This window comes from Euprymna scolopes, chromosome 38 (assembly GCF_053919585.1).
Source record: "Euprymna scolopes isolate OS-2025 chromosome 38, ASM5391958v1, whole genome shotgun sequence".
NCBI lineage: Eukaryota > Metazoa > Mollusca > Cephalopoda > Sepiida > Sepiolidae > Euprymna > Euprymna scolopes.
Window position 1 is genome coordinate 55,034,957 of NC_136519.1, and position 26,339 is coordinate 55,061,295.

General features: G+C 33.5%; 1 protein-coding gene across 9 annotated transcripts in view; it reads left to right on the plus strand.

Moving 5' to 3' along the window:
- The first annotated feature begins 697 nt into the window (after positions 1-697).
- The window catches only part of LOC145263152 (histone deacetylase 5-like), a 506,934-nt gene continuing 481,292 nt past the window's right edge, over positions 698-26,339 (plus strand). For 5 of the 9 annotated variants that reach the window (XM_080120142.1, XM_080120146.1, XM_080120147.1 and 2 more), the window contains exon 1: positions 715-920. The gene's annotated coding sequence lies outside the window, so the exon portion shown is untranslated. Of the gene's footprint in view, positions 921-26,339 lie in introns of all 9 variants that reach the window. The other 4 variants (XM_080120141.1, XM_080120143.1, XM_080120140.1 and 1 more) reach the window with 3 other exon arrangements.

A 26,339-nucleotide genomic window follows, 5' to 3' on the forward strand; every position in this document is an offset into this window, starting at 1 on the left:
GTTTGCAATAACATTTTATTTAGTTTGTTACGTTTCAATTTAAAATGGCATTTTATTTAGTCTGTCACACTCCAATTTAAAATAGCATTTATTTTGTCCATCATGCTTAAGTTTTAAAATGGACGTATCTGCGTTTCTTTTTCTTCTGATAATTATTTTTATTCTCTTCCTCAGCTGGGTGGTTCCCTGTGTCTTGTCTTTGCCCTAGCTAGATTGCCCTGCACACGCAGACTTAACTTATAATACAAGCCTGTAGAGAGTGTCTATCGATTGTGTTTATTTTGCTACGGAGCCGAATAAGAACTGAATATCTATAGTTCCTCTCACAAAGGTCAAACCGTCTATATTTAGAAACAGTGGGCCATTAATAGTTTTGCTCCTTCAAAAAGGAACAGCATAAATATCGGTTTGGCATTTTGAACAGCAAAATATGAGAAAGGGGTGTCGACATACGAGATTGCGTACGTTCGAATAAAATTAAAATCGAAACGATATTCGTTTTAGACTAGAAACAATTTTAGATAGTAAAAATTATTTTATTTTCTTTAAAAGAAGAATATTAATAAAAAAAGAAACGATCATATAACTTGTTTTCGCATTCTGTACGTATTAGTTACAAAGTTTACCACCCCTATATTTTGTGAACGAATGGACTACGCCTTCGACTCCGTCTCAGTCGTTTCTATCTCCTCTTCCTGCTTCCCTCTAACCAGCAAGGTGCGTGCGTATCTATGTGTGTGTGCGTGTGTGTGTATTGCTTATGTGTTCTGCGTGTGCGTGCTCGTATATACAACATTAATCTATCGCTCGCTAACAACGTTTAATACGTTTCTCCCCAGCGATGCGTTTTTATTTCAAAACAATATGTTTTTCTGGACGTACTGGTGATCACATATGACCATTACTGCTGATAAGAAAAGGTAGGTCCTCAAATAAGTAATCATGCTTATAAAAAGAATTAGAAAACTGATGTCTTACTCTCTCTCTCTCTCTCTCTCTCTCTCTCTCTCTCCATACTGTGTTCTATATATATATATATATAGAGTCAACATGCTTATTTGAAATGTTAAACTCTTGTTTTCCTCCTGCTTTTGTTGCTATCTGTCCATCTTAACTAGACACACACACACACACACACATTTAACGACAAGTGTCCTTAATGGATCGGTTTCTACTCTGTGCTCGGGAGGCCATCCTCCCAGGCATTGCCGCCTCCTTTGGGAAAAGATCACAGGAGCATGCAGACAGGTTTAAAACTGATTACTTTTATAACCGACCCAGAGTGTTCTCCCCCTCGTTATTTATTTATTTTGAACAGGAGGGGGGGGGGACGACAAACGACCTCGTGTCATATCCAAACTTAATCCATGCATACGACAGGGACGCGTCCGAAAATTGTTTCATAACACCCGTCTAACGCGTTAGGTAGCACAAATAAATCTCATTACTTTAATGACTTAGCTGTATATATCCGGTGTTGTCTGGGATGTCTTTTTATTCGCTTATTTATTTTAACAAAATTGTTATTTTAATGGGATTTAAAAGTTAAATGTAATTATTATAAAATCAACTAATTTCTTTTCCCAAATAGTTTTTAAACTATAAAATGATGGATGTGAGCTTCCAAAAGGTTGAACATTTTAATACATTCTAACCAAATGGTTAGAATTTTAAAGCCAGTCTAAACGATTTTTTAATCGAAGGTTTAAATGCTTCCAAACTGCTTTAAAGTGTCAAAGTAATTTTTGGCATTTTTCTTAACTATTAACTAAAGATTAAACTGATTGACTTATCCTCAAAGAAATTAAAATGCATTGTGGTGGAGTTAGTTACTAAACTATTATATTTTTATTTCGCATTATTTTACGCGATTTCAATTTTTATTTCAATAAAAATATAAAAATTCAATGAAAGTAAATACGTAAATTCAGTTTGTAATTACCAAAGTTACGTTGACATGAGGTAGACACACGCACCACGTGAAGTAATCCCACCATTTTATTAAAACGGTAAAAATAAAGATACGTTTTTAAAAGTTTAATTCAGAAATTATTTTATATCCGCAAGTTTACATTACTTTAAATTTTTAACGGATCAAGATGACCTGCATGTGGTTACTTCATGACCCTTTAAAATTGTTTTTTTTTTTTTTTTTTTTTTTTTGCCTTCAAACTTTAACAATTAAAGCTGGAAATTACGTTCTATCCGCCAGTTTACAAAGATTTTAAAATCCTTTTCGAATTTCGCACGATCACTAAGTAAACAAGATACCGGCCATATTTTTTTTATTTTTTTTAATGGATTAAAATGGCCGACTTGTTTTAGGAGCGTCGTAGTGACTATACGAAATTTCAAAGTGATTTTTAAGCCTTTGTTTTTAACAAAGTTAGAAAGTAATTTCCGGTTGTTCGAATAATGCTTAAAATCGACTAAACATTTAAAGTTTAGTCAAGTCAGTAGAAAGCATTAATTTTAGAACGCGCCCCATTAGTATCAAAGAGTCGCTTCCTGTTTCGGGACAAATGCATCACTTTTTTTTCTGTATAAAAAAGAACAAATCAACAAAACTTTCTACTTTGTATTCAATTTTACAAACTTACATAATTTCACTCCCACAACTATTTACAATCTTTGCTTTTTGCTGACTATTTCAGCAAGTCTCTGATTGTAAAAAAGAACCTATCCACTTTATCATGGCCGCCGTATCTAAAATCAGCAATTGCAAATCGGTGTTAATAAAAAAAAATTCCCAATTGTTTTTTAGGCCGGAGGTTTTTGATTTGGGGGGGGGGGCAGTAATTTGTTTACACGAAAATCGAACATTTTATAACTGTAAATTAAAATAAAAATTTAAATAGTTTTTAAATAGGATTGTCATTATATCGCAAAGAATACTGAAATAACATTATTTAAACCCGGTCTTAACATGTTAAGTTTTGTAACTATTCTGTACTTTCACCTAACAATTAGATACCGTAAAACTTGAATTTAACTTTAAAATATTATATTAAAAAGATAGCACAATACGTTTTCTGCTCTCTTCATAATCACATAATCGGTATTAACCAAAGATAATTAATTATATCACGAAGTCACAAACATTTATCAAATAAATTCAAACCATTTTTATAAGTAATCGTTTTTAACCCGCCAAGCTATGTGGCCTAAAATATTAAATAAAATAACTTCGGTTTGTAAATTTTTAGATTTCAGATAGGGCAGCCACGATAAAGTAGATAGTTTTTTTTATTTTAACAAAAATCTTATTTTAAAATAAGTTGTAAACACTAGCATATTTTAAATTATTTTTCTTTAAGCTCTGCACCCGGACAACGTCTGTTATAGTACGGTTAGCAAATGAACATAAACTCTAAATTGTTGCTGACATGCTTAAAAAAACCGTTTTGTTTCATTTTTCTTTTTACTAAATGTTCGTTGAACATTGCGATAACACGCAAAAAAAGATAATGTGTTCTTTTGAAAATGAACTTAAAACATTGGTCATCTTTATTGCCATGGTAAATCAACCTCTGTTTTCTTTTCGCCCTCCTCTTCATAGTCTCATATTTTTTTCTCTCTCTCTCTTGAACTCTCACTTTTCCACATTCTCTTGTTTGCGGTAGTCATATTAATATCACCCCTCTCTATCATTGTGTACATTGTACGTTTTTCCTCTACAATTGCATTTGTTTTTATAATTGACATGTATTCTTTTATGGAGAATGTTTTCTTTTAAATGTTTTTGAAACCCATTTGTTTTATCGTTTAAAATCTAACTTAATGTTTTAAACATCGACAGAAAGAAGGAAGGTATTTGTTTATGACAACATAATCTTGTGTTGGATCGCCCTGTCTCTCTCACAACAAATCAACTTTTCAGTATTTTACCAGATTTTAGACAAGGAAATGTTGCACACACGCAAAAAGAAAAAAAGCTTGATATTCTTTCAGACAGAGCATTCTAACAATATAAGCCAAGTTTATTTTATGTTATTCCTATAGATTATCAATCTAAGATTATATATAGTGTATTATGAGTGTAGTTAGCCTGACAAATTGCTTCGAGAATGGAATGAAAACGTTTCTGTGTAGCTTACTTGGCATAAGTATAATCTTATATTGATATGTGCGTCTGTGTTTCCGTGAGAGCAATAACAAATTTAGCCATTTTTTTTCTAAGACTAAGAATTTCTTGTCAGTATAAAGCAACAAAAAACTATTAAATGCTGATGTTTGATTTCTTTAGTGATGAAGATAGTCCGAAACGGAAGAAAAACGACTGTCTCTCGGTAGTTTTTTTTTTTTTTTTTAAACTGTCTACTTTTATTATATAACATTAATAAACAATCTCTCTCTATCTCTCTATCTCTCTCTCTCTCTCTCTCTCTCTCAAAGCAAGAGATTGGCGAGAAGTCGGTAAGGTTGTAGAAGCAAGTCTTTAATTCTGTCTGTCTGTCTAGGTCTGTTTAGAATTAACAGGAATTCGGCTAGTGAAGTTGATGCTACTACTAACAACCACCAGAGTTTATTGCATCCTCGATTTTTTTTTCTTTTTTTTTGTCTACCCCCCCCCATCTCTCTCTTCTTCTTCTCGACTCTTCTCTCCTCGCTCTTTTTCTGCTCTTTTCTCGTTACCCTTAAGTTCAGTTTTCTAGTTGGTCATGAACGAGTTATCGTTCTTCCTTAGCTTGCCGCTTTCTCAACTTTATACAGATGGCGACTGTTTTTGCTAAAACTGTCTAACTTTCTGTGTTTTTGTTTTCTTTTTCTTTTACTCACTGAAACATAGTTGAAGTAAAAATCAGTTGTTTCAGTAAAACGCCGAAACGCATCTTATTCTAATATATTTATCTGACTGAAATAGCAATTCACACGCGCACAGGTCTGGAGAGTAGGATGGGTGCCGAAGCGATTCGATTCGATGTGCAATTCATGTACTTCGACCTGTGACACGATCTGTGTGTTAGTGTTTTGTTAAATAAATTTATCCGACTTTTTTCTTCACGCACACACCTCACACCAATGATGGTTTTTCCCTTTTTCAAAGTAATTAATGAACAAAATACTTTGTGCATCTCAAAATAGGGAGGCCAAAACCTTATTTGCTGATGTTTGCGAGTTAATCACATTGAATAGCTTTCACCTATTGCTCTTCACTCAGCTGATTTCCAATTTCATTCTGGAATAGTGGATCCAGGTTTCATCCATTTTCATATATTCACAGAAAAAAAACTCTTGTTGCATTGAAACAGTTCCAAATGATGTCTTGAATTGCCATTATGTCTTATCAATTGTGATCAAACGCGGCATCCAGTTTTTCATTGACAAATATTTATGAATGGTGAATGCACTGTCTTCTGTTATCATAAACTCTATCTCCTGCAACGTCAGTTTAAGATCAGGCAAAACCAGTTGTCTTATGTTTTTTAGGACAGCTGCTCAATTTTGATGAACTGAGCATTCAACATTGTGTCATTATGACCACCGTGAAAATCATATCACGTCTTAACCGTTATTTCTGAGTCTGATTAACACTTATGACGTCATTGATTTGCTTGAACAGTATTTATTCCCATCAGAAAGTAATGAAATTAAGTAATGAAACTTGAAACACATGATTTTTCTTTGTTTTCTTTATTTTCCTTTGTTTTCCAGATACGCCACTTGAATAAATAATTTGTAAACTAAGGTGATTGAGCTCAAATTTTTACACTTACCATTCGAAGTTTAGTACTTTATGAAAATCATGAATTACAAAAATATATTGATGCTAGTATCTATATCTAAGCCCATGAGTGATGTTATCTCATCTTATAACAAAGTTTGTGATAGGTAGAGCCATGGGACGATTCCAATATTTTTCCCGATTCTGATAAAATTTCCGATTCTTCATAAATCTCTAAATATTTAACTATAAAGTTGTTATTTTTCCCAATTATCACAAAAACATGTTAAATGTGCACATATTTCCTCAAACGTAAAAAATACACGGTGGGAGGGGGGTATCTATAGATTTTAGCATTACTGGTAGTTTAAAGTCGATAAATATTTATTTTATTATTACTACCAGCAGTGGAAGGTTTTGTTTTAAACAAAAAAAAAAAATGATTAAAAGAATCGTTTTGGCTTCAGAAAATATGAATACATTTTTCATTTTTCCGATTCCTATTCCGATTAATCATCCTATCTCTAATATATATTGGATCAGTTTCATTAATGCTCTTGTAAAATATGAATCCAACTATGAATTAAATAGAGGAGACTAGACTCTCCAACATGTGGAACCTGTCTACGAAAGGACAATTCCAAAAAACACTAGTCTCTCTCTGCTTATTCCAGCATTGTTTTCAGTCGTCCTGGATTTTTACTTGCCACTGAATCCAAGCAAAAATGGTTTAAGAAAAGTGCATTTGGTAATCGTGCAACCCTTAGACTCTGCATGAAGGCCACCCTCTATCTCAAGACTGAAAGTAGGTCTTAGCTTTACTTACTTAGCGTTGTTTGGGATGCAGTGAAGTCATTTTATTTTTTAATTTTTGTTTGCACATTTTTAAAATACTTGTACAGAAAAAGAAATTAAAATATGTAAGGGAGACAACTCTTCTATTCTTTAATTAAAGCTATGAGTTATTCCCTTAGCTGATTTTTATTCTCTGGTCATAAGTGACAAAACTTTTCATAATACCAGGTGAAGCAACATAAGTTTAAAAAGAAGCGGTGCTATGTTATTATGATGGCAATACAACAATGCTAAATAAAAATTGGCTAGCAAGAATGAAAGTTTGATATGCCAACTTTAATGCCGTTTTGGTCAAATTCTTTAAATTTGACATAACTTTGATTAGGATTTTCACTTAAGCTATCGCTAAAAAATATTAATAAATAGGGAATGCTTAAGGTACTGTATGGGGTGGAATGATGAATTTGTTTCCCTAAAGAAAACAACACTTCTATTTAAAAACTTTTATCGGAAAAATCAATTCGGGTAACTTGATTATGTAGTATAGCTGACATCTATTTAATGTAGCCGCCTTCAGCCTCTCACCGCCTCAGTACGAGTCTGGAACTGAAAGCATGCCTTTTCCATAAGCGCCAGTGGGAGCTCTACGACTACTCGGCAGATGGCGCTGATCAGGCTGGCTTTGGTACTGTGGGAGGTCATGTTGGTCATGTTCTTGACGTTATAAACCAAACGAAGTCATCCAGTGGGTCCAAGGAGGGGAAGAAGGGGGGCAGTGAGAGAAGGGTACAAATTCATAGCACTTTTGAAGCCAAGTCTGACTCCACATCCCGGTTCTGTCAACAGCCACCTACTTGCACCAGGGGATCACGCACATCTGGGTACACTTTGGTGTTGACTTTCAAGCTGACTTTGAAGATGTGGGTGGCACGATGTGGCCACACTTGAAACTACACCAAAAACCATACCCGTGACTGGAAGCTTCATTGAGCTTATGCCCTCAAGCGTTGAACCGTCCGGATTTGCATTTTGAAGGTGCTGTCAATGGTCCTGTTGTCATAATTTGGATCAGTAGAGAGCATGAGTTGTACAGCGGCGCATCTTCGATCTCATTCGCTGAACATTCTCGCTCTTGGGATTTGTACACAACTAGCCAACTAGTAGATGGTCTGCAACAAAAAAGAAAACTGGTTTTCATCAAACGGTAATGGAATCCTGTTGTCTTTTCTAGGGCGACAATTTTATCGTTCCACCTTGTATTTTGCCTACTGTAAATATGAGGAGCATTTAATTTTTTTTTTCATGTCCAATACTAATATTAATATTAAATTATACTAAAATCAAAACGCGGATTCCATGAACAAAGCTTCTTTCTTAGAACTGCACGCCTGTGGAACTCTGTTCCGTCTGCCTGCTTCCCACCGGACTACAACTTGGATGTCTTCAAGTCCAATGTTAACAAATTCCTAATGAACCGCGCCCTTAAGTAAACACTTCATCAAATCTCCACACTGACGTAATGTACTTGCAATAACCCTTATCCCTGAGTGGCTTCCGGGCCTTGATAAGTGGTGATCACTGTGTAAAAAAAAAAAAAAAAAAAAAAAAAAAATTAACATCCTCAGCATGTTCATATGAAAGAAAGATATTGGACTACGGCCCCAATGGTTATGTTTTCGATCGATGGTGTGCTAGTGGATCTGATTCGCACTTATAAGTTGCAATAACAATGACACCTGTTTGGAGTTTTATTCTCTATTGATTACCTTTTACCTTTAATTTTTTTTTATAATTTAAATTCTTTAGATTTCTCAATATTTAATCGGCAATCTTGGTTTTCATATTATGATAACCGAAATGTAAAAACGTATAAAAATATAACCATTTGTTTAAATAGCATTTATGTTTTCCTAATATAGCCTTTAAAAACTTTTCTACAAGTAGAGTATATTTGCCTCTTTTAGCTTAGTCTTTTGTTGTGTGAATTTTTTTATATCGTCACCTTGGTGTTAATCATTTGTGTATTCAGCGTCTATTTCCTGTGCTGATGATGGGACTGTATTTGAATAAAATTTTGTATCGTCTCAGAAACGATCGTACACTAATTGGGTGTTTATTATTATTATTATTATTATTATTATTATTATTATTATTATTATTATTATTATTATTATTATTATTGTTGTTGTTGTTTTATAGCAAATTGGTTCAATATTAGTCAATGACATTTCAGAATCGGATTTACGAGAATCCGGTACATAAGATGCAACAACAGTAGGGATGTCCAAACTTTTGTGTAAAATCACCAACATTTTACGCACTATCAGCCACATCATGTTGTCTACCTTATACTTGTGCATACTTTATATTGATGCCGCTAGTCGCTTTAATTAAATCAGGGAAGAAGCGGCGGTTTTTTTTTTTTTTTTTTTTTTTTTTTGTTCTTTCTTTTAAAATTATTTTTATTTATTTTATTTATTTATTTATTTTTGCTATGGTTCATGTTAATTTTATTAGAGACCCCCGTACATTTCTTTTTAAATAGATGCTAAAATTAAGTTGATCCCCTCCTAGAAACATCTTTTAACAATTAAACTAATTTAAAGTTCTAGATGAATCTACAATTTTATAGGTAATTGCTAATCGCCATTTTTAAATATTATATGACAATGTAAAAAAATTGGAAAACCTTACTTAAAAATCGATGTTTAAAACTTCATATCACGAAATATTGAAATTTTATTCTATTTAAATATTTTTAAAATATGAATTATTTTTTAGTTATTTTGTAACTTAAGTAATTTGATACTGTTGCAGAAACAGTATCAAATTTAATTCTTCAAATCCTATTTTTGGAAAAAAAAAAAAAAGAAAAAAAAAGCGAAACTAATATGAAATAACAACTCCCCGGGCAATGCCGAATATGTGTTATGTCTAATTACAAACAAACCTAAAACTGAAATGTTTTCATAAAATAAGAATTTGTACGACGATCTGTTTTCCGTTGACTTGAAGGTGTTTTCCTTTCTCTCAATCGAGTCGATGTAAATATAGCCGTTGTACTTTAGCGTAAAATCTATGCTGAATTTTATAATTAGCATATTATCTATTTTCGTCGGAAGAGGCGAATGTGTGGGTTTATTCGCATAAGATGAAGGTGGGGTTGACCTTATGACTCTAAACCCTCTGATGTCATAAACGGAAAGATGAATGGATAAGAGAAACGAGTGACATATACGAATCATTATTCATTCATTCACTTAATTTTTTGATAAAACTGTAATTATATCTACGGCAGCATGACCGTCGTAGCCTGAATAAGAAATCATAAAGCAATGTTAATAATAAAGTCCTGTTTATTTTACGCTATCTAACTTTTGGCAGATTTAAAAAAAAATTCCATTTAAAAAGAAAAAAAAAAGTGAATTTAAATTAATACAATTTTAATTAAGTTTTTGTTTCCTTTGTAATAAATTTATATTTGGTTAATGTTGATAAACTATTTTAAATATATAAAAAAATCAGCTGATTATAAAATACACTTTGCTTTTGTTATTTCAATAATTTTAATAAAATCAATGATTTTATTAAAATTATTGAAATAACAAAATTATTGAAAATTAATGAAGCATAGGGACTGCCAAAATTCACCACAGAATTACCCCACCCTATATGTAACATGATGTAACTTTATTATAAATTAATATTATCAATATAACTTTTGTACCATTTAAAAGGGCAAAATAAACCAGTAATAATTAAGAAAAAAAAAATATTTTCATCGAACGAAACAAATGAAATTGTGAGACGAAAATCATGTTTACATAATTGGCGCTTTAAAATAACGTTCCCATGTGGTAGACATTCCAAACGTGAAAACATACCCGTGCTTAATAAATCTAGCAAAAATCAACTAATGATCAGATTTTCGTGAAATTTTCGATACTTATCCATTTTAGAACGAAATTACATATAAAATGCAGTTTCCGTAAAATATGAGGGGAAATATTTTTTAGTGCGTGTTCCCCCCCCTATTTATTTTTTCGAAATTCGAACAAAATATATTTAAATCTATCGACATTTCTATTTATTATGAAACATAAGAGTTCAAATAAGTAAAAAAATATTTATTTTCTTAAAAGATTTAAATACACGTATTGAACAAAAATTTACCTTGAAGTCGCAATTAAAAAAATGATATAAATTAAATGTTTTTTGTTTTTTTTTAAATAGCGTTTTTTTTTTCGAATTAATATATACTATAATCAGTTGAATTGCCAAGAAAAAGAAACTTCGTAAACATTAATTTTTAAAAGATTAAAACGATTAAAATTCCATTATTTCAAAATGTTCCATTACAACATAGATGTTTAATTAATTGTTTACATTTTTTTTAAATATTAAGTTTTTACATAAACATGCCTCTTGTCAGCTATTTTATCACAAGATTAAAACTGATTTGATAATATTATTGCACAAATATTAAGCATTTTGTAGGCCCCCTTCATATTTTGTTTGTCTCTTTTTACCTAACAAAATATGGAAGCCCGTAGGAAACCAAAAGAGCATTCAGTAAAACCTTATTTCATATTTAATATACAAATGTTTATAATATTAATCATTAAAATGTGTAAATCTTAAAACCTAACAAAATTATAACAAAGATTAATTATTAATTGCAGTTTGAAGAAGATAAACAAAGGTTTTAAAAAATCATTAAGTCGCTTCTACTTTTCCATAGTTCGTATAGTGAACACAAGTCTGACGTCACGGGAACATGCGCTCCGTTTTTCACATTGTTTTGGGGATACCTAATGAAGCAGATACTTTCTATTTTACCTATTTCTTGAATACTAGCAATTCAGCCCGGCTTTGCTCGAGCCCTATGTACTGTTCATAACTTCATGTGCACATATATATATATATATATATATTAAAAATTTTGACTCGTGTCCAGGTAACTTACATCTAAAATTTCAAGTGTTTAGACTCAAAATTGTCGAAAGAGTTTGGTAGAATTTTCAAAGGTCAAATCGTTGAACTTTGACTCCTTGACGGTCAAATTTCTGGCCGAAAATCGATTAAAAAAAAATGTTCCCAAATCTCAATACCCCTTTTATGTCAAATCTCGAGTCTGTAGACTGAAAATTGAGTTATTTGGTAGGGAAATGTACACACACACACACACACACACACTGACAATTTCACTTTATATATATATATATATATATATATATATATATATATATATATAGAGTGCAACGTCTTGTCAGACGAGTGCCACTCCCTCAGACACATGAGCCCAAAAATGACTTCCATCGCCACAGGAACATTTTAATAGACAAATGCCTGAGGGAGTATCTATACACAGATGATGTTACAGTCTTAGCTTTAAGTCTCTCTCTTGGTTCAAAATGTTGAGATCCAGCAACAAGCAAGAGCAAGATAGCCAACAACAAGTTAAACTGCAAACCAGCTTAATGTGGGTACTGGTCTTCCGCTTTGTTTTTTATATCAGATTTACTTCTAGAAAGGTTGCCTTCATCACGGCTTACGGGGAGCCCTCTCCACCCCAACACACACACACGGAGCTAGTTGGCCGTTGACCCCAAAAAAGGGTCTTATATATATATATAAGACCCTTTTAATTTTTTGCGGTAGGGGTTCTGGATCAATTTCTCTTAAATGTAATATAAAATTAACCCTGTTTCCAGGCCATTAAAGCGTTTAGGAACAGTTAACCAAATTTATTTCATTATGAGAAATAAATACTTTTTTTCTTTTAGGATTGAGTTCTAAGTTTTTAGGTGATTACGTGTAGTCTTAAGACCTTCCCACTCAAACTTAGGGTTAGTAGTAAAAATTGTTGCTTAAAAACTAGCCTGGGTGCCTGGCATTGCCCGGGTGTTTGAAGGTGTGTGTGGAGAAGAAAAAAAATGGTGGTAGCAGGCAGGCTCGAACCAGTGGAAAAGAAATTGAAAGAAAATCTGACTTCTTACCGCTACTCCATGATGCGACCGGAAGTTTGGAATGTTAAAATTAGGCAAAGTCAATCCAACCGATACGATGATTTGCAAAAAATCGACCCCTCCTTGTAGAAAACTGCCCATTTGAGGGTGAAGAAAATAATGTTTTGGGCCAATTTTTCAATACTTGTCGTCTGAGATGTTGAGCTTCAAAATGATACCAATCTTGTGAAAATCCGTCGCTTCTGTCGAAAGTTTTAGGCAGACATATACATATATAAATTCATACATTTAAACAGAAAGATTTATATTATAGATGACATTTTCGTTCCGTGACATGCACATATGTCATAAAGAATTTTTTTGTATTTTTTTTTTTTTTTTTTTCTTTTTAGGATAATTCTAAGTAAGCACTAAAAAATTTAGTTACTATGTTGGAATCGCCCAAAAATATGGAATCGCTTTGTTAAATTATATTGATCCCCATCCTAACATTTTTTCTTCTCGACAAGTTTTCCAAAATGTTCATTAGAAATTCACGCTATCCCGTGGTCCTGCGTGTTTGTTTGGTTTTTTGGTTTAAATAAAATGAAACTAATTTAAACAGTCGGTTGGCTTTCCCCCCAGGAACGTCCAGAAAGCAATGCGCGTTGATCAGTGCGGGAAAAACCCCTCATATCAGACAATCGCTATTCATTTGGACACTCCTCTTTTTATGGGGAGCTGGTTTTCCCCAACATCTTGGGGAAACAAAACCAAAAAACTGCCTAGCATCTGAAGTTAAGTGCGGGATTTCATTTCTCTATGGCGTGATGTTTGACCTCATTAAATTTACGCACGTGTCAACTCGTTCACTTAACTTTTTAATCGTCTAATTTCAACCATTCTCACTTCCGCTGCCCTCGTAGTGCTGCGGCAAGTTATGCTTTTTTCTACCTTTGCCTCAAGGTTTTGGGTTCAAGCTTACCTACCTACCAAAACTTTTTTTCTTTTACACCTCCAAACACCCGGACTTTCATGTTACAAAATTACAAAATTTGTGCTGTAATTTCATTTCTCTATGGTGTGATGTTTAACCTAGAAAAGCAGACATTGACTTTCGTTTAAGCACCTGCTTTTTTAACCTTTTAATTTCAACCATTCTCACTTCTCTGCCCTCTTAGCGTCATGGTAAGTTATCAGGCTTTCTTTTCCGACTAAGGCTCAAGGCTTCGGGTTTGAGCCTACTTTTTTTTTTTTTTTCCTTTCTTTTATTACACCTCCAAACACCCGTACAATACTAGGCACCCTGCTAGTCTATATATATATATATATATATATATCTATAAATATAAAAGCGAAAATGTATGTATGTATGTATGCAACAAAAACCGTCCTCTCATGGCGATTTTACGCATGCGTCAGATGATGTCATGACCTGATTTAGTTTAAATAGTTGAAGAAGTGACTAAATTTCATGTACGTCGGGTTAGCTCAGTTGGTTAGCGCGTTGGGTCATTATCTAAACGTTTTGGGTTCGAACCGTGGTGTGAGATTTATTTTTTAATTTAAATATTGAACCAGTGTTATTTAAGCTATTTTTCACGTAACGTTCGTTTTTCTGGTTTTTTTTTTGGTTTTTTTACTTCGCTTATTCTTAGGTTTTCATTAAAACCCCCACCCCGACCACACACACCCAAAAACACCCGGGTACCACCGATTTTTTAAATTTTGATATCAAAACAGGCTTATTTAAGCCATTTTTCACATGTTTTATTTTTTTTATGTTCGTTTTTCTGTTTTCTTTTTTGTTTTTTCGATTTTTACATTTAACATCCGTGTTTTTTTTTCGATGTTTTGATTACCCCCCCCCCCTTAATTTTTAACGTTTGTTTTTGTTTTCTTCGCTTATAACAAACAAACAAACCTGGTCATTGACCTCATTTGCTGAATAGCTATTGCTTACGTGGTTTTCATCGTCGTAACGCTTGACGACTTCCGTGTGGGCACCTGTCAATTTGGTTTTTATTTAAATAAATTCAAACATCTTTCAGTAACTCATTCTGGCTGGCTGAACGGTTCATGTTTTTTTTCACATTTTATTTTCAAGCTTTGCCTCAGGGCTTCGGGTTCGCTCCCCCCCCCCCGTTTTTTTTTATTTAAGAGCACACACACCTCTAAACACCCGGGCAATGCCGAGTACCCCTGCTAGTCTATCTATAAATATAAAAGCGAAAATGTATGTATGTGTGTTTGCTTTTTCTGTATGTCTACAAAAGGCTTTTTTCAGAGAAGCGGTCAGTCGGTTCACAACTTCTTAAAACTTTTTATATCACATGTAAATCGTAATATCTCAGAGTTAACAATGGAGCTCGCCTGTCTATTTAATTTGCTCGACTTCGGGAAGATAAATATTCAACATTTGTCGCTCGCTGCATGTAGATTAGTCTTTTTCCTATAATAAAAGCGACAGTAATTCTGGCGGTATTTTCCGTCTATCGGCGGAAATGTCCGAAAGCAATCAGCTTTGATCAATGTGGAAATATTTTCCATACATCAAACAATTGCTATTCAATTTGAACAAGTGGAGCTGTTTTCCCCTACCCCCAACATCTTGGGGAAAAAAAGCGTTCCCGCACTAAATGAAATACTATCCTGCAGTCAAACTTGACCTCATTAAGTCATTAAAACGTGCACCTGCCAAATCCAAGTAATTAAATAAATTCAAACGTGTTTCCGTTAGCATCTTGCGGTGGCCCGATGGTTAAAACCGTTGCACTCTTTTTTTTTTTTTCTTTTTTCACACTTTAATTTACAACTTTGCCTCAACGGTTCGGGTTCGATCCACATACTTGTCTACCAAAACATTTTTTTAATCCCCCCCCCCGGAGTTTTGATTTACCCAAAACCACACACACCTCCAAACACCCGGGAAACGCCGGGTACCTCTCACTAGTCTATGAATATAAAAGCGAAAATGTATATATGTGTGTATGTGTGTTCGCTTTTTTTTGTATGTCTACAAAAGTCTTTTTTCAGAGAAGCGGTTGGTCGCCTAACAACTTTTTAAAATTTTTATATCACATGTAAATCGTAATATCTCACAGTTAACAACGGAGCTCGCCTGTCTATTTAATTTGTTCACTAGTCTATATATATATATATATCTATATATATAAAAGCCAAACGTCTGTGTGTATGTATGTATGTTTGTTTGTAACGCTAAAACTTTTGAAAGACGGAACCAAACTTGACAAATTTGGTATCATATCGAAGCCCCATCGCCCGGATGACAAATATCGAAAGTTCACGTCAAACGGACCACTAGAAGTTGGTCAACTGATCAGTTATCTTCGAGGGGGGCCCCCAAAAAACCTGTCATTATCTATATATATTAAAGACAAATGTTTGTTTGTAACGCTAAAACTTGAGATGAAAGATTCCTCTCCCCTAAGAATAAAACATATGTTCAATATCTGCTTTTGTTTTTTCATTGTTTATACGGTCCCGAGCAACGCCGGGTAGCCCTGCTAGTATATATATAAAAGCGAAAATGTATGTGTGTATGCTTGTGTGTCTGCTAAAAACTTTCGACAGACACGGCGAAAATTCACAAATTCGGTATCATATCGAAGACCCATCCTTCGCTTAAAAAATATCGGAAAATTAGCCAAAAACGTTCATTTTTTTTCACCCCGAAATCGACAATTTTCGACAGGGGCGAGGGTCAACAAAAACTGTCTTCTTGTGACGACGAGCGGTTCTGCACATGTGCCAGATGACGGCATGACCTGATTTACTTTAAATAGTTGAAAAACTGAACAAATTTCATGTACATTGCGTTAGGTCGGTTGATTAGCGCGTTGGTTCATTATCTAAACGTTTTGGGTTCGAATCGTGGTGTGAGATGTCCTTTCTTTTTTTTTTTTTTTTTTTTTTTTTTTTTACTTCACTTATCCACCCTCAACCACACACCCAGAAACACCCGGGCACCCACCGATTTTTTAAATTTTAATATCGAAACACGCTTATTTAAGCCATTTTTCACGTGTTCGTTTTTCTGTTTTCATCGTTCGTTTGCCTTGCGTTATACTTTTTGTGTTTTTTTTTCCCGCTTAAGTTTTAACATTGTTTTCTTTGTTTACTTCGCTTATAACAAAAAAACCTGGTCATTGACGTCATCGTCGTAACGTTCGACGACTTCCGGGTGCACACCTGTCAATTTGGTTCTTACTTAAATAAATTCAAACATCTTTCACTAACTCATTCTGGTTGGCCGATTTTATTTTCAAACTTCGCCTCAGGGCTTCGGGTTCGATCCTACCCCCCGTGGTGTGAGATGTCTTTTTTTTTTTTTTTTCGATTTTTTAAATTTAAATATTGAACTAGTGTTATTTAAGCCATTTTTCACGTAACGTTCGTTTTTCTGTTTTTTTTTTTTTTACTTTGCTTATTCTTAGCGACACCCAAAAACATCCGGGTACCCACCGATTTTTTTTAAATTTTAATATCAAGACACGCTTATTTAAGCCATTTTTCACGTGTTCGTTTTTCTGTTTTCATTGTTCGTTTGCCTTACGTTAGTTTTTTCTTTTTGTTTTTTTTTATTGTTTGATCGCCGCATAGCAGGGAAAACAGAAACTAGCTTCCACAACTTGACGTTATCACACCTGCTAATTTCGGTTTATAAACATCAACTTAACACACTTAATCAATTCATCTGTTCCCATGGTCGAGATGGTTAGGTTGCAGGGTTTTTTTTCCATTTCCTTTCCACCCCCGCGTCAAACGTTCGGGGTTGAAGCCTACCTTCATGCTAAAACTATTTTTTTTCTTTTACACCTCCAAACAACCTGCCAACTTTTTTTTTTTTTTTTTTTTAACAGGGGTGTTTTAGTCCCCCCCCCCCCAACACACACCTCCAAACACCCGGGCAATGCTGGGTACCCCTGCTAGTCTATATATATAAAAGCGAAAATGTATGTATGTATGTACGCTTTTCCTCGATGTCCACAAAAGGCTTCTTTCAGAGAAGCGCTTGCTCGGTTCACAACTTCTTAAAACTTTTTATATCATCTATAAATTGTAATATCTACTAATTATCCACGGAGCTCACCTGTCTATTTAATTTTATTGACTTTCAAACGTTAATTATTCCACATTTCCCGCATCGGCACGCGTTACATTCGGTTTTCGGTATAAACAAAAAGCGAAACTCGACTCTAATTACTAGCCGAAAGCCAGTGATCTCTAGAGAGCTAAGTAACGTTTGTTCAATGTCGACTTCGTCATATCAGACGGTAGCTTTCATTTTGAGACGAGACGTTCCCCTAATGAACAGGGAGCGGGTTTTTAAAAACAAACAAACCAATTTATTGACCTCATTAAAAACTGTCCCACACAAAATGCTAACTGCTGAATACCTATCGCTGTCACGTCAATCAAAAATGCGCACCTGTTTTTTTTTTTTTTGTTTTTTTTCACACTTTACTATTTTCCAACTGCGCGTCAAGGCATCGTTTTTTTTTTTTTACGGGCACCTGTTTTTTTTTCACATTTCGGGTTTTTTTCACACACACCTACAAACACCCGGGCAACGCCGGGTACCCTTCGCTAGTCTATCTATATATATAAAAAGCAAAATGTGTGTGATCATTTCGTGTATGTCTTCAAAAGGCTTTTCTCGCACACACTCCCGGGGTCGTTACTATCGCTTAAAACTGTGTATATAGGTCCTATATAATAATATGTAGGATTTGGGAACGCATGTAGCTTATAGATTTATTTACGTCGACTTTTACAAAATTATTGCTATTTTGGCTTCTCGTGTGTTGATTGGGCTTTTTAGTATAAATAAACTGAAACTAAACTCAAACGGACGTTCTCGGCATTGCGCCGGGAAAAACGTCCAGCGTGACTTCTATTTGACCTTCTTAATTAGGTCAAATGGAAGCAGCAGAGTTAACTTTTATTGCGCACGCCTGTTTTTATAGTTAAATAAATAAATTCAAACCTGTTTAACGTTGTCTGTCGCCGTGGCTCAATGGTTAACGTAGCATGTTTTTTTTTTGTTTTTTTTTCTCCTCTTCCACACATTAATTTCCAACTCAAGGGTACAGGTTCGTTTCTCATACTCACCTACCAAAACTTTTTTTTTTTAATTATTTAACCCCCAAAAGTTGTTTGACTGGTAGCAATAGCTCGAACTAAGTATTCCTTTAGTTTGTCTGACATGAAAGCCACTCCATGATCGGAGTGTACAAAAGGATTTTCTAAAATATAGAGAATAGGCTAATTAGAAGACAGTGGCAGCCAAAACATCTGCAGAAGAGAAAGCAAAAGAAACCTAGGTTATACTTTGGAACAGACTCTGCAGGCTTTTACGGTTGCTCTTACATCTTCCACAGAATATGACAGATTCTTGCGTCTGATAAAATGTAGCATTCTGGTTTCCCCTTAGTAGCATAAGTCTGAGTGCAAGGAGTGTAACCTGGTAGTAGAGGAACATTCAAGATAAGGCATCCGCAGCAGAATTTTGTTTTAATTGCAATAAGCAATGTGATGGCTAAAACAGGCAAATTCTAGCTTCCATCTCATAATCTCATTTTTAATTTTGCTCTTGCCTTTGTAGCTGAAATTAAGAAACTAATTTTTGATCAGTGATCAACTTGTTTCCTGAGCAGTAAATGGTGCCATTTTCGGATCGCTTCTACAATTGTGTAGGCCTCCTTTTCAACTTTGAAGCATTTTTGCTTGGCAGAGGTTAAAGTTCTTAAAAAGAAGGCCACAGGTTTTGAGTTTTGGGTCAAAGAGGCAGTTTGTTCCGAAGCATCAGTTTTAACCTCGAGAAGAGTCTATGGCTGCAAGTGATGATTTCTCAATTTCGTTCTTCAGGTACCTAAAGTTTGTTCCTTAATGAGGGAAAAGTTAGTAACCTTGGTTAGGGGATGTAATATTAATGTGGGCGATGGTTCCTCAGTCTTCTCACTTGATGATGTCCTCAATGATTTGTTGGAAATCTGCTACTCCATTGGTTACTCCAAACAGAATTTGATCAAACTGATACTGCGATCTAGAAGCTTCAAAGGCTGTATATTGATGGCAATGATGATAAACATTGGTTAGATGAAGAGTGCTAAAAACATAAGTGGCCATTTTATTTAACATACCTCCATTCAAGGAAGAGAGATAAACATAGATCGCTTCATCTATTTATTGTTTGCGAGCAATCCACATAGATAAACATAGATCGCTTCATCTATTTAATGTTTATGAGCAATCCACATAGATAAACATAGATCGCTTCATCTATTTATTGTTTGCGAGCAATCCACAAGTCTCTTCCTGTGATTCTCAGGAGATACTATAAGTATTTGTTCACCAAGATTGAGAAGGCTTTATAATACTTTCCTATTGCAGGATATTTTGGACTGAATAAATTTTGTATCCAGTAGGGTATGTCTCCTGGGTTTAACTGCTATTGTGCAACACTTGGATTAAGTTCGTCATGATTGCCTGGTCATATGCTGCATGTAGATTGAGTCTTTTTTTCTGATGTGAGACAATGAAATCCTGTATTCTTGATGTATTCTCCCTCGCATGAGTTGCTATCATGGCTTGGAAATCACACTCCTTGTAAGTTCTTTCAAGGACTGAAAATATTGGTTCACATTTTAGATCTGTTGCTGAGTTGCCAATAAATGTCAGCAGAAAGCACTATTTTTTGACTCTACCAAAACCTGCTTGAGAACATTAATAGCTGCTTGGTAATCGTTCACATCCGAAATATGTTTATAAATAGCTGGAGAAACGAGATTGATAAGTAAAGTGAGTTTTTACCTGTCCAAAGGTTGAGAACCGCTGACCGCTTCCAGAAATATATTAAACAATCTTTTCCAATGATGCCATGTATTTGCAGCATACGGTTTTGATCAGGTCTGAAGTATTTTTCCTTTACGTTCTTAGTTAAATAAATTGTAATGAAAAAGTTGAAGTAAGCTTGAAAAAGGCTTTATTTTACTAAAAACATTGTCTTTACACAGGCTGAAGCTGCTTAAGAGAGAATGTTCAAGGGAAGTAACTCACATCTGGAGAGTAAGAGATTAAAGAGTTCTTTTTCAGCACGCATAATATAAATATCATTCAGCTACCTGAAAAAAATAAAGCAATATTACCACCGAATTTTACCTGATGTCATGTTTATCTAACAATGTAACTAGAATTTTAACTCTAAATGATTCCTCATTTGATATTTAATCATGATATAAATTTTAACAAAAACAACAGAAAACTACTTTTAATGCATAAACAGATTTTTTTTTTCCATTCTTCCATGGCCACATGTCCTTTAAGTAATTTTTTTTTCTTTTTAAACTGCATGTACACATGCTCGGTAACTCTTCATTTTTTTTTTTTTTTTTTTTTCTTTTTACAAAATTCAATGTTTGCTTTAGGAGACTGAAATGTCTGTTCCAATGTTAGTGCTAACTTTAATCAATTTTAAAAAATTATTGAATTTTCTACCCTATATTATCTCCTTTGACAATTGTCAGTTGCTGAGATTTCATTGGCTAAGAACTTTGTACTTTCTGGTGATTTTATTTTTGGTGAATGTAAATGAGCCACACAAGTTGATATGCCAGAAGAGTATCCCGATCAATTGATTAAACCAAACATAATCATCTAAAACAGAACCCTCTTTTCGAGATGCATTGATTTTAACTGCACGTTTTGCACAAATCAAACTTGACATCGTCCTGTCTTAAAACCTGAAACCTCATTCTTTTTGTCTGGCTTGGTTCTAGGAGATATATTCTTCTAGGAATTACCTCCTCCTTTGATCACCTGAGGCATTTCTGCCAGGAATGCAAGCAGGTCCATTCTATTTTTTTTTTTTTTTTTTTTTCGCATGAATCTAAAGCCACTCTTTCATTAGTCATATAAAATCTGTTTTCTATCTCAGCATTTGCCCAGTGCTTTGCCTGGTGTGAAATAGCAGAACCACAAACTGCACATCTGTTTGCTAATCCCACAGGACCAAGATTATAATTTTCATGATATTCTCTGTTAGGATTAAGTGATAAATGAAGGTAAAATGTCTGTACTTCTGCAGAAATTTCCGGGCAGTTCATGCAAAACAGAAGGTGCTGAACGGAAGTTTCATGATTTATTTTCTTTGCAAATGCTAATAGGATGGAGTATGGAATAAGGACCCCAGAAGCTGAGAGGCTCAAACGGGACACTTTTCAATCGATATCGGTTGACTAACAATGCACGTGTCATTTGTAAACAAACATACACAACTTGAGTTCTTTGTTTTATTCGTTGATTTTAAATATTAAGATTTAAAGAAAATTGGGAATATATTTTTTTATGTAGGGTACATTTTTTTCCTGGTCGGTGGGTGGTGACTTTAAAAAAAAATTTTTTTTTAAAATCTTTTCAATAAACAAACGCAAAGATGGTGTCTATCGAGTAATTTCTCGTTTTAAAATGAATTAATTTTTGTTGGTTCTCATGTACTTTTTGTTTCCCTGTTTCTATTCTGCTTATTTTTTTCTCTTTCACATGCTCCTATTTTGAATTTGTAGTAGTGGACCGCCATTCATAGACTTTTATTTTGTATCGAAACAGACATTAACAAATTTTTTTTAAGTTTAACCTATTTCAAACTGCTCTATATCAGTAAAAATAATTAAATTAAAACAAAAATAATTTTTCTTATTTCAAATTATTTAATAAAATAGAAATCTTATTTTTTATTAAATAATTCTTAAAAATTATTCTAACAAATCTGAAGGTTCTCATGGATCTTTGCATGAAAGTTAGTAAAACTTCCATGAGAACCTGATTAAATAATTCAATGATAACACAATTTTTCAATTTATATGCTAACCAGCAAAATTTATAGTCTGCCTATGAATATCATTTTGCTAACTAATTTCCTCTGATGATATAAGCCATTCTTTGAAACTCCATGAAATAAGAAAAAAATTTTAATTTTTATATTCTTGTTGAGTCATAAATTGTAATTTCTAATTTATAGAGTTTATGTTGAATCCTTATATCAATGCTCTCGAAGATTGAGTTTGTTCATCTGATTAGGATTATCATTAATATTTATACTTGCTTTAAGTTTATTATTCATTTTATAAACTTGTAAACTTTTTTGGATTTTATATATATCTAATTTTAGATTACGGACTTCACTTTTATATAAGCAATATCACCTGAAGAGATCTCTGGTTAGATGTAACTTGCTGACCAAAACACTCATGGCCGTGTAGTGACATATAGATGCTTATGTAAAATAAAAAGTATATCATCCTACTTTGGTATTGAGCACTCTTGCATTGACCTCATTAAAACTTCATTGGTTACTTCACCTCTAGAAAATATTAATCTGGAATTTTATATATTAATAGCTTTGCAAAGCCACAATAGAGACAGCCAAGCAAAACAAAACAAAAAAAAAAAGTAAGCAAAATTCATCACAAAGCAGCAAAACTAAAGTTAGCCTGCCAGGACACCATGTATACAAATGTAGGCATATTTTAATGGTTTGGAAATATAGGTTCTTTTTTATCAATTGTCATAAATTTTAACCATGGAATAGTATTATAATCTTCAAAAAGACTGCAAATTTCCATGTTTCATCCCATAGAACCAAGATATGAGCATTTCAATATTCAATTTAGCTGTGTGTGTGTGTGTGTGTGTGTGTGTGTGCATATATATGTTTGATTCATGTCCAGGTAACCTACATCTAAAATTTCAGGTGTTTAGACCCAAAATTGGCAGAGGAGTTTGGTAGAGTCTGCAAAGCTCAAATCTTTCAACTTTGGCAGCCAAATTTTCGCCCAACTTGCTGTATGTCTGAATACCCTATATGTAAAATTTTAAATGTTTAGAGTAATTTAGTAGACTGCAGATATGAATTTTTTAAAATTTTGACTCCTTAATATTTACTGTTTTGGACTCAAATCAAATTAAAAAGGTTGATCCATGTCCAAGTAACCTACATCTAAAATTTCAAATGCTTAGACCTAAAATTGGAGAAGTTTGTTAGTTTTCAAAAGTCAAATTGTTGAACTTTGATCCATTGACATCCAAATTTTTGGTCGAAAAATAATGAAAAAGATTTTCCCAAATCTCAATATCCCTTATGTCACATCTTGAGTCTTTAGACTAAAAATTGAAAGTGTAATTTGGTAGGGAAATGTACACACACACAGACAATTTCACTTTTATGTAATATATATATATATATATATATATATATATATATATATATATATATATATATATATGAATCTCTTTCCCTAAAAGCTCTGGTCTTGATGGAGGGGAGACTAAAACTTGCTGCTAGGAGACTTGATTCCAAATATTTTTCATGTTATATATCTCCCCTCTAGTTTTTTTTTACATAAAGTAAATTTCATAGTGTATAAGGCTTATTTGATACTGGAGATATTCATAATCGTACCCTATTTCCAAAAGAGGGGAGATATAATATATGAGAAATATTTGGAATAAAGTCTTACCTTGCTGTTATTTCAGATCATTTGAAACCATAGCAAGTTTTAGTCTCCCCCTCCATCAGAGCCAGAAATTTTGGGGAAATATATTTTATTGTTATATTTTGGTAGGGATGTTTTTTTTGTTTTTTTTTTTATAACAACCTTACATTAAAAATTATGACATTACTATGCTTTTGTTGAACTAGTTAAATTTTTTTTTTTCATCACTTGTTAAGGCTGAAAAGTTACTCAAGGATAATGGTTCATGAGTTTGTCAGGTAGACAGTGAGAGAATACTATGATGATTGGTAATGATAGTTGGAGCTGAGCAGAAAATTTAAGAGGATGGTTTGACAAAAAGTTAAGATTGGATTTGAAGACGACCATGTTGCAGTCAGCTGGGAAACTTTGCTCATGAAAATTCCATTTAGTTGTAGGTACGCAGAAAAAAAAAAAATTTACAATGGCTGTAAATAGACAAGTTTTTGTTGCGAATGTTTTAGAGGGTAAAACCATTGATTGGAGCTCAGTTGAAAACCAACCTGTTCCATGAAAGTGTTAGGTTATTCATTTTTTTAATAAAATAATTTAGTATGGTTTAATAATCTATTATACTAAATGTTCCTTAACCAATATTTGTTTCCATATGGTTGTCTTCCGATACACAGGATGTTACAAGAAAATCAAACATTTGACAAAAAATTAATTTAATCCCAGAATGAAGCTCGAAGTGGACATCACTGCCGGAAACTTCATCTTTTAGTAGGATTTGACTCCTGCACACAAGGCGAAGATGATCCAGGTATGGTTGCTCAATAACATTTCTCATCACTGGTCGGATGACTTGTGACTACTCTTCTCACTTGACTGTAACCCCCTTTGACTATTTCTTCTAGAATGTGATCGAGGCTAAGACCAATAAGCACACGCACAATACATACTCTCTGAAGCATGCTATAGACAAGGACATGTTCACCACTATAGACAAGGACATGGTCACAAAAACATTTCCTGCCTACTTTGAAATGGTCATCTCTGGTGGTAGCGATTCCATTAAAAAGTAATGAAGTATGTCAGTCTAATGGTTTATAAATAAACTGTTGGGTCTCTGCATATATATTTTAAAAAATTTTTTTTCCTTTTTCTTTTTGGCCAGTGTCAAACTTTTACTGCAACTCCCTGTATTTTAATAACATGAAATGCTAAAATATACTTTCGTTTTGAAATTAAATTATGTTTGAATAAATTATCTTTTATTTCCTCCCAATCGTTTTGTAGATTCAATCACTCTAATATTTCCTATGTGTGACCCTTTGAGAAAGAGTGACTCCTTTTTTAGCATCACCACCTAATTTACATGTGTATATCTGTACACACTACACTGTCTAAATTAGAAATAAAGAGACTTGTTATATTGCTATCTATGTAAGAATAAAAATACTTCTGTATTCTACTCTATAATAAAGACCAATGTGTATGTTTATATTTATTTGCATGCATATAAACTACTATATATATATATAAGCTGAATGTGTATGTGTGTCTGGTCACGAATAGGCTCCTATATGGTTGACTATTTTAAAAAACTGATTACATATAATGATAGATGTATCGAGACACAGGAATGGGTCTGTTTGATCTGGCAGAACGGTGGTTCATTAAAATTGAGAGGTCTGCGTTCGCACCTGGTCCACAAAATATGAAAAAAAAATTTAAAAATTAAAAAAAAAACGTTTACAAGTGTTAGATGTACACAAGAATACTTTGATAAGTATGTTTTAACTTAAATAGGGATGGTATGATAAAATTGTGGGGTCTGCGTTCACGCCTGGCCTCAATAGAATGGAAATAGGCACAAACTTTAATAAAGACTTTTCATATCTATCTGCGTAAGTATACTTTGATAATTATGTTTCAGTTTGAAGAAATATGGTATAATATAATTATGTGGTGTTCGTTCGCGCCTGACCTCCATAGAATGGAAATATGTCACAAAGTTTAACAAGGTTTTTAAATATAGATCCACAGAATATTGTGATAAGTGTTTCAGTGTGAACAGGTATGGTATAATAAATTATGAGGTTTATCTATTTTATTTTTACCTTCATCATATTTTGCTTTGGTTTTGATACCCCGAAATTCGAAGCTATCTCTTTACAACCCTTCCTTTTCATAACCTATCGTACTTTAATAAATCAGAGTCCATTTTCTGTAGGCTGTTTTTGAACCCAGTCAACGACGGGTACTTTTGCTAGTATATATATAATGTTTGTTTGTTTCATTCCGTCATGCAAAAGTTGATGGGTAAATAACATGCCGTTTTCTGGTTTCTAGGTGAAATCATTTCTCCCAAGTGGTGAGGGGTGAGGGGGAACTTGAAAAAGCAAATAACTTAGACAATCACTTCCCAACTTG